We start from the raw sequence: 12704 nt of genomic DNA, 5'->3' as shown, positions 1-12704 counted from the left end.
GTGAGAACCATTTATCATTAGATATTGTAAAGAATCCTAAGGGGGTGGGTGGGCGGCTGGGTAGCTCAGTGGATTGGGCGGCTGGGTAGCTCAGTGGATTGAGAGCCAAGCCTAGAGGTGGGAGGTCCTAGGTTCGAATCCGGCTTCAGCCACTTCCCAGCTGTGTGAACCTGGGCAAGTCACTTGACCCCCATTGCCTAGCCCTTACCACTCTTCTGCCTTGGAGCCAATACACAGTATATATATATATATATACATATATATACATATACAGATACAGATATATACATATACATATACATATATATAATATACAGTATATATATAAGGGTTTAAAAAAAAGAAATAACTTGACTGGCATCGATGAATAGAATTAACATTTTAAAACAATATAATTAACATCTAAAAGAAAAAAATATTCATCCTGGGGTTGAGAAATCCCTTTAATATTAAAAATAGAAGCCAAGAAAGGAATTATTATTGGACTTCCCTCTCAGGCAATGGAAATGATAGAAATCTCTCCACTACCTGTCTGGCTCTATGACCATAGGTGGCAGTTCCAATTTTGCTCCCCAAGGAAATTCTTTCCTATTGTCAAGCTGGTCTCTGCTGGTATCCTCCTTATGCAGTTCCACCTGTTGAGCTCTATTCAGATCGGAGCCATCCTGGGACCACAAAGAGAGCTGGGTAAGAGCAGGTGTGGATACAGCATGGACTCTTTCTTTAGTTCAGGTACCTCCCTGGGGACCTTTTGGGGAAGTCCTTCCTTCTATCCTCAGGCAGCACCTTTGGAAATCAACCCACTGAAGAGCTTCCTCATGAAGGGTTATGGCTTGTTTTCAGCTGAGCTTTTTGTGGCCACGGAGGGAAGGAAGAGAGGCTCAGCAGAAAGGGTTGAATCAGCTGGGACTGGCACCGATTAGCCATTTCCCCAGCTTCTCCATTGTGCTTGTCCCAGAAGAAGAAGGCACTTGTTGATGGAGTGCCCTTTGTCAAAGGAAGCTTTGTGAAGCTCAGGCTTCTCCTGAAGTCCATGGTTCAGATCAGCAGGCTTTTTGAGTGTCCTAATGAATGAAGCCTCCAGCAAGCCAAATAGCCTGGGCACCTGTGGCCATTTAGCCTTGAAGCCATGTAGTCAGGCTCCTAGCTACCAAACAACGAAACCAACCAACCCTGGGAAAGTTGAAAACCCTTGAGTAGTTCAGGAAAAGGAAGTTGGAGCGCAGCTGAGTGGCTCAGTGGACAGAGAGCTGGGCCTCAAGACCAGAGGTCGTAGGTTCAAATCTGACCCCAGACTTTTCTTCATTTTCTAACTCTGGGCAAGTACTACAAGCCAACCAAAATCTGTACTTTCTATTACTGCTGTCAACATTTGCTTTTGGAGTCACTGTGTCTCATTCATCACTTCCATGATGGCTCTTTGAAAATGGAATATCTAAAGGCGACTATTACTGAGTCACAGCAGAGTTGTAGTTTGAGATTATTTCCTCTTGTTCGTGATCCATAACTTCAATTTCCATACAAAGTTCCTCAATGAACACTTAAATTGATCGTGAGAACCATTTATCATTAGATATTGTAAAGAATCCTAAGGGGGTGGGTGGGCGGCTGGGTAGCTCAGTGGATTGGGCGGCTGGGTAGCTCAGTGGATTGAGAGCCAAGCCTAGAGGTGGGAGGTCCTAGGTTCGAATCCGGCTTCAGCCACTTCCCAGCTGTGTGAACCTGGGCAAGTCACTTGACCCCCATTGCCTAGCCCTTACCACTCTTCTGCCTTGGAGCCAATACACAGTATATATATATATATACATATATATACATATACAGATACAGATACAGATATATACATATACATATACATATATATAATATACAGTATATATAAGGGTTTAAAAAAAAGAAATAACTTGACTGGCATCGATGAATAGAATTAACATTTTAAAACAATATAATTAACATCTAAAAGAAAAAAATATTCATCCTGGGGTTGAGAAATCCCTTTAATATTAAAAATAGAAGCCAAGAAAGGAATTATTATTGGACATCCCTCTCAGGCAATGGAAATGATAGAAATCTCTCCACTACCTGTCTGGCTCTATGACCATAGGTGGCAGTTCCAATTTTGCTCCCCAAGGAAGTTCTTTCCTATTGTCAAGCTGGTCTCTGCTGGTATCCTCCTTATGCAGTTCCACCTGTTGAGCTCTATTCAGATCGGAGCCATCCTGGGACCACAAAGAGAGCTGGGTAAGAGCAGGTGTGGATACAGCATGGACTCTTTCTTTAGTTCAGGTACCTCCCTGGGGACCTTTTGGGGAAGTCCTTCCTTCTATCCTCAGGCAGCACCTTTGGAAATCAACCCACTGAAGAGCTTCCTCATGAAGGGTTATGGCTTGTTTTCAGCTGAGCTTTTTGTGGCCACGGAGGGAAGGAAGAGAGGCTCAGCAGAAAGGGTTGAATCAGCTGGGACTGGCACCGATTAGCCATTTCCCCAGCTTCTCCATTGTGCTTGTCCCAGAAGAAGAAGGCACTTGTTGATGGAGTGCCCTTTGTCAAAGGAAGCTTTGTGAAGCTCAGGCTTCTCCTGAAGTCCATGGTTCAGATCAGCAGGCTTTTTGAGTGTCCTAATGAATGAAGCCTCCAGCAAGCCAAATAGCCTGGGCACCTGTGGCCATTTAGCCTTGAAGCCATGTAGTCAGGCTCCTAGCTACCAAACAACGAAACCAACCAACCCTGGGAAAGTTGAAAACCCTTGAGTAGTTCAGGAAAAGGAAGTTGGAGCGCAGCTGAGTGGCTCAGTGGACAGAGAGCTGGGCCTCAAGACCAGAGGTCGTAGGTTCAAATCTGACCCCAGACTTTTCTTCATTTTCTAACTCTGGGCAAGTACTACAAGCCAACCAAAATCTGTACTTTCTATTACTGCTGTCAACATTTGCTTTTGGAGTCACTGTGTCTCATTCCTCACTTCCATGATGGCTCTTTGAAAATGGAATATCTAAAGGCGACTATTACTGAGTCACAGCAGAGTTGTAGTTTGAGATGATTTCCTCTTGTTCGTGATCCATAACTTCAATTTCCATACAAAGTTCCTCAATGAACACTTAAATTGATCGTGAGAACCATTTATCATTAGATATTGTAAAGAATCCTAAGGGGGTGGGTGGGCGGCTGGGTAGCTCAGTGGATTGAGAGCCAAGCCTAGAGGTGGGAGGTCCTAGGTTCGAATCCGGCTTCAGCCACTTCCCAGCTGTGTGAACCTGGGCAAGTCACTTGACCCCCATTGCCTAGCCCTTACCACTCTTCTGCCTTGGAGCCAATACACAGTATATATATATATATATATATATATATATATATATATATATATATATATACATATATATACATATACATATACAGATACAGATATATACATATACATATACATATATATAATATACAGTATATATATAAGGGTTTAAAAAAAAGAAATAACTTGACTGGCATCGATGAATAGAATTAACATTTTAAAACAATATAATTAACATCTAAAAGAAAAAAAATATTCATCCTGGGGTTGAGAAATCCCTTTAATATTAAAACTAGAAGCCAGGAAGGGAATTATTATTGGACATCCCTCTCAGGCAATGGAAATGATAGAAATCTCTCCACTACCTGTCTGGCTCTATGACCATAGGTGGCAGTTCCAATTTTGCTCCCCAAGGAAGTTCTTTCCTATTGTCAAGCTGGTCTCTGCTGGTATCCTCCTTATGCAGTTCCACCTGTTGAGCTCTATTCAGATCGGAGCCATCCTGGGACCACAAAGAGAGCTGGGTAAGAGCAGGTGTGGATACAGCATGGACTCTTTCTTTAGTTCAGGTACCTCCCTGGGGACCTTTTGGGGAAGTCCTTCCTTCTATCCTCAGGCAGCACCTTTGGAAATCAACCCACTGAAGAGCTTCCTCATGAAGGGTTATGGCTTGTTTTCAGCTGAGCTTTTTGTGGCCACGGAGGGAAGGAAGAGAGGCTCAGCAGAAAGGGTTGAATCAGCTGGGACTGGCACCGATTAGCCATTTCCCCAGCTTCTCCATTGTGCTTGTCCCAGAAGAAGAAGGCACTTGTTGATGGAGTGCCCTTTGTCAAAGGAAGCTTTGTGAAGCTCAGGCTTCTCCTGAAGTCCATGGTTCAGATCAGCAGGCTTTTTGAGTGTCCTAATGAATGAAGCCTCCAGCAAGCCAAATAGCCTGGGCACCTGTGGCCATTTAGCCTTGAAGCCATGTAGTCAGGCTCCTAGCTACCAAACAACGAAACCAACCAACGCTGGGAAAGTTGAAAACCCTTGAGTAGTTCAGGAAAAGGAAGTTGGAGCGCAGCTGAGTGGCTCAGTGGACAGAGAGCTGGGCCTCAAGACCAGAGGTCGTAGGTTCAAATCTGACCCCAGACTTTTCTTCATTTTCTAACTCTGGGCAAGTACTACAAGCCAACCAAAATCTGTACTTTCTATTACTGCTGTCAACATTTGCTTTTGGAGTCACTGTGTCTCATTCATCACTTCCATGATGGCTCTTTGAAAATGGAATATCTAAAGGCGACTATTACTGAGTCACAGCAGAGTTGTAGTTTGAGATTATTTCCTCTTGTTCGTGATCCATAACTTCAATTTCCATACAAAGTTCCTCAATGAACACTTAAATTGATCGTGAGAACCATTTATCATTAGATATTGTAAAGAATCCTAAGGGGGTGGGTGGGCGGCTGGGTAGCTCAGTGGATTGGGCGGCTGGGTAGCTCAGTGGATTGAGAGCCAAGCCTAGAGGTGGGAGGTCCTAGGTTCGAATCCGGCTTCAGCCACTTCCCAGCTGTGTGAACCTGGGCAAGTCACTTGACCCCCATTGCCTAGCCCTTACCACTCTTCTGCCTTGGAGCCAATACACAGTATATATATATATATACATATATATACATATACATATACAGATACAGATATATACATATACATATACATATATATAATATACAGTATATATATAAGGGTTTAAAAAAAAGAAATAACTTGACTGGCATCGATGAATAGAATTAACATTTTAAAACAATATAATTAACATCTAAAAGAAAAAAATATTCATCCTGGGGTTGAGAAATCCCTTTAATATTAAAAATAGAAGCCAAGAAAGGAATTATTATTGGACATCCCTCTCAGGCAATGGAAATGATAGAAATCTCTCCACTACCTGTCTGGCTCTATGACCATAGGTGGCAGTTCCAATTTTGCTCCCCAAGGAAGTTCTTTCCTATTGTCAAGCTGGTCTCTGCTGGTATCCTCCTTATGCAGTTCCACCTGTTGAGCTCTATTCAGATCGGAGCCATCCTGGGACCACAAAGAGAGCTGGGTAAGAGCAGGTGTGGATACAGCATGGACTCTTTCTTTAGTTCAGGTACCTCCCTGGGGACCTTTTGGGGAAGTCCTTCCTTCTATCCTCAGGCAGCACCTTTGGAAATCAACCCACTGAAGAGCTTCCTCATGAAGGGTTATGGCTTGTTTTCAGCTGAGCTTTTTGTGGCCACGGAGGGAAGGAAGAGAGGCTCAGCAGAAAGGGTTGAATCAGCTGGGACTGGCACCGATTAGCCATTTCCCCAGCTTCTCCATTGTGCTTGTCCCAGAAGAAGAAGGCACTTGTTGATGGAGTGCCCTTTGTCAAAGGAAGCTTTGTGAAGCTCAGGCTTCTCCTGAAGTCCATGGTTCAGATCAGCAGGCTTTTTGAGTGTCCTAATGAATGAAGCCTCCAGCAAGCCAAATAGCCTGGGCACCTGTGGCCATTTAGCCTTGAAGCCATGTAGTCAGGCTCCTAGCTACCAAACAACGAAACCAACCAACCCTGGGAAAGTTGAAAACCCTTGAGTAGTTCAGGAAAAGGAAGTTGGAGCGCAGCTGAGTGGCTCAGTGGACAGAGAGCTGGGCCTCAAGACCAGAGGTCGTAGGTTCAAATCTGACCCCAGACTTTTCTTCATTTTCTAACTCTGGGCAAGTACTACAAGCCAACCAAAATCTGTACTTTCTATTACTGCTGTCAACATTTGCTTTTGGAGTCACTGTGTCTCATTCATCACTTCCATGATGGCTCTTTGAAAATGGAATATCTAAAGGCGACTATTACTGAGTCACAGCAGAGTTGTAGTTTGAGATTATTTCCTCTTGTTCGTGATCCATAACTTCAATTTCCATACAAAGTTCCTCAATGAACACTTAAATTGATCGTGAGAACCATTTATCATTAGATATTGTAAAGAATCCTAAGGGGGTGGGTGGGCGGCTGGGTAGCTCAGTGGATTGGGCGGCTGGGTAGCTCAGTGGATTGAGAGCCAAGCCTAGAGGTGGGAGGTCCTAGGTTCGAATCCGGCTTCAGCCACTTCCCAGCTGTGTGAACCTGGGCAAGTCACTTGACCCCCATTGCCTAGCCCTTACCACTCTTCTGCCTTGGAGCCAATACACAGTATATATATATATATACATATATATACATATACATATACAGATACAGATATATACATATACATATACATATATATAGTATACAGTATATATATAAGGGTTTAAAAAAAAGAAATAACTTGACTGGCATCGATGAATAGAATTAACATTTTAAAACAATATAATTAACATCTAAAAGAAAAAAATATTCATCCTGGGGTTGAGAAATCCCTTTAATATTAAAAATAGAAGCCAAGAAAGGAATTATTATTGGACATCCCTCTCAGGCAATGGAAATGATAGAAATCTCTCCACTACCTGTCTGGCTCTATGACCATAGGTGGCAGTTCCAATTTTGCTCCCCAAGGAAGTTCTTTCCTATTGTCAAGCTGGTCTCTGCTGGTATCCTCCTTATGCAGTTCCACCTGTTGAGCTCTATTCAGATCGGAGCCATCCTGGGACCACAAAGAGAGCTGGGTAAGAGCAGGTGTGGATACAGCATGGACTCTTTCTTTAGTTCAGGTACCTCCCTGGGGACCTTTTGGGGAAGTCCTTCCTTCTATCCTCAGGCAGCACCTTTGGAAATCAACCCACTGAAGAGCTTCCTCATGAAGGGTTATGGCTTGTTTTCAGCTGAGCTTTTTGTGGCCACGGAGGGAAGGAAGAGAGGCTCAGCAGAAAGGGTTGAATCAGCTGGGACTGGCACCGATTAGCCATTTCCCCAGCTTCTCCATTGTGCTTGTCCCAGAAGAAGAAGGCACTTGTTGATGGAGTGCCCTTTGTCAAAGGAAGCTTTGTGAAGCTCAGGCTTCTCCTGAAGTCCATGGTTCAGATCAGCAGGCTTTTTGAGTGTCCTAATGAATGAAGCCTCCAGCAAGCCAAATAGCCTGGGCACCTGTGGCCATTTAGCCTTGAAGCCATGTAGTCAGGCTCCTAGCTACCAAACAACGAAACCAACCAACCCTGGGAAAGTTGAAAACCCTTGAGTAGTTCAGGAAAAGGAAGTTGGAGCGCAGCTGAGTGGCTCAGTGGACAGAGAGCTGGGCCTCAAGACCAGAGGTCGTAGGTTCAAATCTGACCCCAGACTTTTCTTCATTTTCTAACTCTGGGCAAGTACTACAAGCCAACCAAAATCTGTACTTTCTATTACTGCTGTCAACATTTGCTTTTGGAGTCACTGTGTCTCATTCATCACTTCCATGATGGCTCTTTGAAAATGGAATATCTAAAGGCGACTATTACTGAGTCACAGCAGAGTTGTAGTTTGAGATTATTTCCTCTTGTTCGTGATCCATAACTTCAATTTCCATACAAAGTTCCTCAATGAACACTTAAATTGATCGTGAGAACCATTTATCATTAGATATTGTAAAGAATCCTAAGGGGGTGGGTGGGCGGCTGGGTAGCTCAGTGGATTGGGCGGCTGGGTAGCTCAGTGGATTGAGAGCCAAGCCTAGAGGTGGGAGGTCCTAGGTTCGAATCCGGCTTCAGCCACTTCCCAGCTGTGTGAACCTGGGCAAGTCACTTGACCCCCATTGCCTAGCCCTTACCACTCTTCTGCCTTGGAGCCAATACACAGTATATATATATATATATATACATATATATACATATACAGATACAGATATATACATATACATATACATATATATAATATACAGTATATATATAAGGGTTTAAAAAAAAGAAATAACTTGACTGGCATCGATGAATAGAATTAACATTTTAAAACAATATAATTAACATCTAAAAGAAAAAAATATTCATCCTGGGGTTGAGAAATCCCTTTAATATTAAAAATAGAAGCCAAGAAAGGAATTATTATTGGACTTCCCTCTCAGGCAATGGAAATGATAGAAATCTCTCCACTACCTGTCTGGCTCTATGACCATAGGTGGCAGTTCCAATTTTGCTCCCCAAGGAAATTCTTTCCTATTGTCAAGCTGGTCTCTGCTGGTATCCTCCTTATGCAGTTCCACCTGTTGAGCTCTATTCAGATCGGAGCCATCCTGGGACCAGAAAGAGAGCTGGGTAAGAGCAGGTGTGGATACAGCATGGACTCTTTCTTTAGTTCAGGTACCTCCCTGGGGACCTTTTGGGGAAGTCCTTCCTTCTATCCTCAGGCAGCACCTTTGGAAATCAACCCACTGAAGAGCTTCCTCATGAAGGGTTATGGCTTGTTTTCAGCTGAGCTTTTTGTGGCCACGGAGGGAAGGAAGAGAGGCTCAGCAGAAAGGGTTGAATCAGCTGGGACTGGCACCGATTAGCCATTTCCCCAGCTTCTCCATTGTGCTTGTCCCAGAAGAAGAAGGCACTTGTTGATGGAGAGCCCTTTGTCAAAGGAAGCTTTGTGAAGCTCAGGCTTCTCCTGAAGTCCATGGTTCAGATCAGCAGGCTTTTTGAGTGTCCTAATGAATGAAGCCTCCAGCAAGCCAAATAGCCTGGGCACCTGTGGCCATTTAGCCTTGAAGCCATGTAGTCAGGCTCCTAGCTACCAAACAACGAAACCAACCAACCCTGGGAAAGTTGAAAACCCTTGAGTAGTTCAGGAAAAGGAAGTTGGAGCGCAGCTGAGTGGCTCAGTGGACAGAGAGCTGGGCCTCAAGACCAGAGGTCGTAGGTTCAAATCTGACCCCAGACTTTTCTTCATTTTCTAACTCTGGGCAAGTACTACAAGCCAACCAAAATCTGTACTTTCTATTACTGCTGTCAACATTTGCTTTTGGAGTCACTGTGTCTCATTCATCACTTCCATGATGGCTCTTTGAAAATGGAATATCTAAAGGCGACTATTACTGAGTCACAGCAGAGTTGTAGTTTGAGATTATTTCCTCTTGTTCGTGATCCATAACTTCAATTTCCATACAAAGTTCCTCAATGAACACTTAAATTGATCGTGAGAACCATTTATCATTAGATATTGTAAAGAATCCTAAGGGGGTGGGTGGGCGGCTGGGTAGCTCAGTGGATTGGGCGGCTGGGTAGCTCAGTGGATTGAGAGCCAAGCCTAGAGGTGGGAGGTCCTAGGTTCGAATCCGGCTTCAGCCACTTCCCAGCTGTGTGAACCTGGGCAAGTCACTTGACCCCCATTGCCTAGCCCTTACCACTCTTCTGCCTTGGAGCCAATACACAGTATATATATATATATACATATATATACATATACAGATACAGATACAGATATATACATATACATATACATATATATAATATACAGTATATATATAAGGGTTTAAAAAAAAGAAATAACTTGACTGGCATCGATGAATAGAATTAACATTTTAAAACAATATAATTAACATCTAAAAGAAAAAAATATTCATCCTGGGGTTGAGAAATCCCTTTAATATTAAAAATAGAAGCCAAGAAAGGAATTATTATTGGACATCCCTCTCAGGCAATGGAAATGATAGAAATCTCTCCACTACCTGTCTGGCTCTATGACCATAGGTGGCAGTTCCAATTTTGCTCCCCAAGGAAATTCTTTCCTATTGTCAAGCTGGTCTCTGCTGGTATCCTCCTTATGCAGTTCCACCTGTTGAGCTCTATTCAGATCGGAGCCATCCTGGGACCACAAAGAGAGCTGGGTAAGAGCAGGTGTGGATACAGCATGGACTCTTTCTTTAGTTCAGGTACCTCCCTGGGGACCTTTTGGGGAAGTCCTTCCTTCTATCCTCAGGCAGCACCTTTGGAAATCAACCCACTGAAGAGCTTCCTCATGAAGGGTTATGGCTTGTTTTCAGCTGAGCTTTTTGTGGCCACGGAGGGAAGGAAGAGAGGCTCAGCAGAAAGGGTTGAATCAGCTGGGACTGGCACCGATTAGCCATTTCCCCAGCTTCTCCATTGTGCTTGTCCCAGAAGAAGAAGGCACTTGTTGATGGAGTGCCCTTTGTCAAAGGAAGCTTTGTGAAGCTCAGGCTTCTCCTGAAGTCCATGGTTCAGATCAGCAGGCTTTTTGAGTGTCCTAATGAATGAAGCCTCCAGCAAGCCAAATAGCCTGGGCACCTGTGGCCATTTAGCCTTGAAGCCATGTAGTCAGGCTCCTAGCTACCAAACAACGAAACCAACCAACCCTGGGAAAGTTGAAAACCCTTGAGTAGTTCAGGAAAAGGAAGTTGGAGCGCAGCTGAGTGGCTCAGTGGACAGAGAGCTGGGCCTCAAGACCAGAGGTCGTAGGTTCAAATCTGACCCCAGACTTTTCTTCATTTTCTAACTCTGGGCAAGTACTACAAGCCAACCAAAATCTGTACTTTCTATTACTGCTGTCAACATTTGCTTTTGGAGTCACTGTGTCTCATTCATCACTTCCATGATGGCTCTTTGAAAATGGAATATCTAAAGGCGACTATTACTGAGTCACAGCAGAGTTGTAGTTTGAGATTATTTCCTCTTGTTCGTGATCCATAACTTCAATTTCCATACAAAGTTCCTCAATGAACACTTAAATTGATCGTGAGAACCATTTATCATTAGATATTGTAAAGAATCCTAAGGGGGTGGGTGGGCGGCTGGGTAGCTCAGTGGATTGGGCGGCTGGGTAGCTCAGTGGATTGAGAGCCAAGCCTAGAGGTGGGAGGTCCTAGGTTCGAATCCGGCTTCAGCCACTTCCCAGCTGTGTGAACCTGGGCAAGTCACTTGACCCCCATTGCCTAGCCCTTACCACTCTTCTGCCTTGGAGCCAATACACAGTATATATATATATATATATATACATATATATACATATACAGATACAGATATATACATATACATATACATATATATAATATACAGTATATATATAAGGGTTTAAAAAAAAGAAATAACTTGACTGGCATCGATGAATAGAATTAACATTTTAAAACAATATAATTAACATCTAAAAGAAAAAAATATTCATCCTGGGGTTGAGAAATCCCTTTAATATTAAAAATAGAAGCCAAGAAAGGAATTATTATTGGACTTCCCTCTCAGGCAATGGAAATGATAGAAATCTCTCCACTACCTGTCTGGCTCTATGACCATAGGTGGCAGTTCCAATTTTGCTCCCCAAGGAAATTCTTTCCTATTGTCAAGCTGGTCTCTGCTGGTATCCTCCTTATGCAGTTCCACCTGTTGAGCTCTATTCAGATCGGAGCCATCCTGGGACCACAAAGAGAGCTGGGTAAGAGCAGGTGTGGATACAGCATGGACTCTTTCTTTAGTTCAGGTACCTCCCTGGGGACCTTTTGGGGAAGTCCTTCCTTCTATCCTCAGGCAGCACCTTTGGAAATCAACCCACTGAAGAGCTTCCTCATGAAGGGTTATGGCTTGTTTTCAGCTGAGCTTTTTGTGGCCACGGAGGGAAGGAAGAGAGGCTCAGCAGAAAGGGTTGAATCAGCTGGGACTGGCACCGATTAGCCATTTCCCCAGCTTCTCCATTGTGCTTGTCCCAGAAGAAGAAGGCACTTGTTGATGGAGTGCCCTTTGTCAAAGGAAGCTTTGTGAAGCTCAGGCTTCTCCTGAAGTCCATGGTTCAGATCAGCAGGCTTTTTGAGTGTCCTAATGAATGAAGCCTCCAGCAAGCCAAATAGCCTGGGCACCTGTGGCCATTTAGCCTTGAAGCCATGTAGTCAGGCTCCTAGCTACCAAACAACGAAACCAACCAACCCTGGGAAAGTTGAAAACCCTTGAGTAGTTCAGGAAAAGGAAGTTGGAGCGCAGCTGAGTGGCTCAGTGGACAGAGAGCTGGGCCTCAAGACCAGAGGTCGTAGGTTCAAATCTGACCCCAGACTTTTCTTCATTTTCTAACTCTGGGCAAGTACTACAAGCCAACCAAAATCTGTACTTTCTATTACTGCTGTCAACATTTGCTTTTGGAGTCACTGTGTCTCATTCATCACTTCCATGATGGCTCTTTGAAAATGGAATATCTAAAGGCGACTATTACTGAGTCACAGCAGAGTTGTAGTTTGAGATTATTTCCTCTTGTTCGTGATCCATAACTTCAATTTCCATACAAAGTTCCTCAATGAACACTTAAATTGATCGTGAGAACCATTTATCATTAGATATTGTAAAGAATCCTAAGGGGGTGGGTGGGCGGCTGGGTAGCTCAGTGGATTGGGCGGCTGGGTAGCTCAGTGGATTGAGAGCCAAGCCTAGAGGTGGGAGGTCCTAGGTTCGAATCCGGCTTCAGCCACTTCCCAGCTGTGTGAACCTGGGCAAGTCACTTGACCCCCATTGCCTAGCCCTTACCACTCTTCTGCCTTGGAGCCAATACACAGTATATATATATATATAC

The sequence above is a fragment of the Monodelphis domestica genome, chromosome 4 (genome assembly GCF_027887165.1).
Source record: "Monodelphis domestica isolate mMonDom1 chromosome 4, mMonDom1.pri, whole genome shotgun sequence".
Taxonomy (NCBI): Eukaryota; Metazoa; Chordata; class Mammalia; order Didelphimorphia; family Didelphidae; genus Monodelphis; species Monodelphis domestica.
This window is presented reverse-complemented; position numbering follows the sequence as displayed.